General features: G+C 50.5%; 1 pseudogene; it reads left to right on the forward strand.

Moving 5' to 3' along the window:
* The first annotated feature begins 731 nt into the window (after positions 1 to 731).
* On the forward strand, positions 732 to 846 carry LOC120992627 (annotated as a pseudogene).
* The last annotated feature ends 3,060 nt before the right edge of the window (positions 847 to 3,906 follow it).

Below are 3,906 nucleotides of genomic sequence, written 5' to 3' on the forward strand. Positions count from 1 at the left end.
GATCATTTCAGTCATCTTGTTTACAATTAAATCAAAGAGGCACTTGAGTGTCAGACAAATATAACATAACATTTATAATGAAATAACCACAAATGTCTTTTCTGTGCTCACATCGTGTAAAAGGACTCCTGTACTCCACTTTGAATTTCAGCATAAAGCTTTATTTAGTGCGGTTCCAGTCAAAAAAACGTTTTCGGCTTAATAGCCTTCTTCAGTGTAACTGGAAAGGCATACAAGGTATCACAATAAATGCGCGTACAATGATTACAATACATGTGCAAAAAAACTTACAGCATTGGATTTGTTTTAAGGAAAATCGTACACTGTATATAGTGTTACAAATAGGTGCGGAATAGACATACAGCACATAACATATCGATAGAATTGTGTACAGAAAGAGGAAGACGTGTCGATATGGCATGTCAAGAGAGCGTCGTCTGTCATCTGGGGATCCTGTGGGGTCACCTCCATCGGGGTAATCCATGGTGGGTAGGTGGCTTTGGTCGTGGGTTTATTCTATGGTGAATCATTCCGTGCTCAACCCAATTTGAAGTGGGGTGATAGGCAGTAATGGTGGAATTAAGGAATAAAAAGTAAAATCTGACAAGGCACAAGAGAGCGGATCCCTGTAATACGTGTACTGTGGAGGTAAAACCTGTTCATGCAATTGGCTGGTCCGGCCCCTGCAGCATCCAATTGGTAAATGTTGCAAAGGACATAAAGACATATTGGTGCTCAATCTTGCTTCGGCAGCACATATACTAAAATTGGAACGATACAGAGAAGATTAGCATGGCCCCTGCACAAGGATGATACTTGAAACAACGGGCACCAAACCTGAAGTTTCATCACTATGTATGGACCTCCTACATCTTGTACTTACCCAAAACTACTTTCTGTTTGAAGACGATTTCTTCATTCAGAAACAGGGGACCGCGATGGGGGCACACATGGCGCCCCCGTACGCTAACTGCTACATGGCTATGTTTGAGGAAGACCACATCTATACGAACACAGAATTTCAACAACACATAGCGACCTGGAAAAGATACATCGATGATGTCTTCTGCATATGGAACAGCACGATAGAATCATTACACGACTTCCTCACATACCTAAATTCCATTTGGCCTGAACTCCAGTTCACCCTACACCACAGCAGCACATCAATCAACTTCCTCGACACCATAGTCTCAAAGGAACCCGATGGTGTTCTACATACTGACCTCTACACAAAACCCACAGACCGTAATAGTTTACTGCATTATTCCAGTTTTCATCCCACCAGCATGAAAAAATCCCTCCCACGATCACAATTTCAAAGGATATCCCGCATAGTCGACAACACGACAACAAAAGAAATGAGACTAAATGAAATGTCCACACGCTTTCTCAATAGGGGCTACCCTAGCACTGTGATAAAAGAATGCTTACAACCTAGCCAGAAGGTCCGGGCGAAACAGACCCAAAGGGTACCGTTCGTACACACATTTCACCCCTTCTCCCATAAGATTCAACACATTTTACGCAGACACTGGCACCTCCTTCACCAGGCGTATCCACACATCGAGGCATTCTCACTTCCCTTCCTCCCATGCAATAGACGTCCCAAGAACCTGAAAGACATGCTTGTAAGGGCAGATGTGGGCTCCAATATCAAGAAGCCGAGACAGTTGCTCCTACAAACACAGCTCAAAGGCACATTTCCATGCCTTCATTGCGCACAATGCTCGCACGTCACGAAAGGTGACAAGATCTTCCACCCTTTAACAGGGAAAGGGATCCCTATAAAAGGTTTTTTCACCTGCGACTCCACCAACGTAATTTATGTCATTAAATGCCCCTGCGGCCTAACTTATGTGGGCGAAACAACCCAGACCATTAGGGACAGGATATGCCAGCATAAGTCCAACATCCGATGTGGAAACAATCACCTGCCCATTCCCGCACATTTTGCGGCCAAACGCCACACTATTGCCCAACTGCGATTCCAAGTATTGGAACAGGTAACGGTCCCCAGAAGGGGCGGAGACCTATCACGTCTCCTCACGAACAGGGAAGCCATGTGGATCCACCGTCTGCAAACGCTGGAACCCAAGGGACTCAACCGGGATTATGAAATAGGGAGCTTTATATAGCTCCTACAGTAACAAAAATCCCTTCTTTCCTCCCTTTCATCAATGTTCACAAATTAACAGGTTATCTATCTTAATCATATGAACACTACCGGCGGACGATATGTTCAATATAATGTAAAATTCTGTAAATTTTGCTAGAAAATATCTTGGAATCGCAAGCGACGGTGACACCGGTGCCAATGGTCTACAACTTAAATTTAACATGCAACATGTACATTTGATATATTCAGCAGGCTAAATCCAGCCTGCTTTTGTGGGAGGGGCGTAGGGGGCTTCTTAAGCTCCGCCGCCCAGCTCTCCTGGTGCATGTCCTCTCTCGCCTTTTCGTTTTGGTAGGAGGAGTTGCACCCGTCAGTCCTCACTTCCGGCCAAGCTGCCCGCACGTGCGGCGTTTCTGCGCGCCAGAACCCGCCGCTACCCTGGTAAGTTGCTCCCCTCCAGCGTCCCTTCCATCCCCCCCCCCTGCGTCCACTCCAACCACCCCGCAGCCACCACCTCATCCCCCGCCGGTCCGCTCCATCGCCTGCCGCTCCCGCCCTGCCTCCATGCGCTCAGAGTCCCCACAGATCCCCCTCTTACCGTGCCACCGCAGGTCCACGCACCGCTCGGCCAGCTCCTTCCTCGGGTCCATCGCTGCAGCCTGTGTCCGGTCCCCCACTCCCGCCCCTTCCGCCCACCGTGCGTCCCAGCGTGGAGCACATCACGTGACCGCAGGGCGGAAGTCGGGGGGGCCGCCGGCACGATCCATCCTCCTGCCCTCCGCACTCGGAACACCAGTCCCCAGAGTCCCCACAGATCCCCCCCTTACCGTGCCACCGCAGGTCCACGCACCGCCGGCCAGCTCCTTCCTCGGGTCCATCGCTGCAGCCGGTGTCCGGTCCCCCACTCCCGCCCCTTCCGCCCACCGTGCGTCCCAGTGTGGAGCGCATCGCGCGGCGGGTCGGGGATCGGCGGGTGGGGGCCCGGCTCCAGCATGTCACCCCTGCTCTGTCCGACCGCTGCCAATACTGTTACACGCGGGGACAGGGTTGGGGTGCAGGGGCATCTGTGCAGCGCCCCCCATCTCCGCACTCATATCTATATATATATCTATAAACACAACACTCTCACTGGACTTTTTACATACAGCAGATCTGGGGGTATATAGAGGTTGTCAGATACTGCAGTACCTCATTCTGGGGTTTGATTTGACTATTTTTATCCCTATTGGAGATTATGAGCGTTTTTACAATAAACCCCTCACCATGCCACCAGCATTCTTTAGAATGGAACATGCATCTCTACATCTGAATTCCATCCGGGGAAAAAAAAAAAAAAAAAAAAAAAAAGGAGATCACCTTACTGTCAATGGTTTCTAGTAAAAGGTTTCGCCCACAACTGCGTCAGTCTCCGTGCATGCTGACGTACCTTCAGTGCTTGGCCCCTGCCCAGCGGAGGGACAGTACGGTCTTCGCCCGGCATCTGTCCCCCCCGTTGTCCCCCCCCCCCCCAAACCCGGCTCACACACCCACTTTCTGTCCGCAGGAACGCCCTGCTCTCTTCTCTTTTCTTTCCTCTCTCTCTGGTCTCTTGTCCACACCTGTTCCCTCCGTCCATCCGGCATCACCTGCCTGTATCCTTCTCTCTCTTAGGTTTCGCTCGGGTCACGCAACCCATGTGTCTTCAAGGTGGTGCGCCCACCTCGCTTTCCCTCACCTACCCTGGGCCTGGTACGCCCAGGCCCTGCCTTGTCCCAATAGTCTTTCCAAAGGTACGCCCTGAACCGCTC

Source organism: Bufo bufo, chromosome 2, assembly GCF_905171765.1.
Source record: "Bufo bufo chromosome 2, aBufBuf1.1, whole genome shotgun sequence".
Lineage (NCBI taxonomy): Eukaryota > Metazoa > Chordata > Amphibia > Anura > Bufonidae > Bufo > Bufo bufo.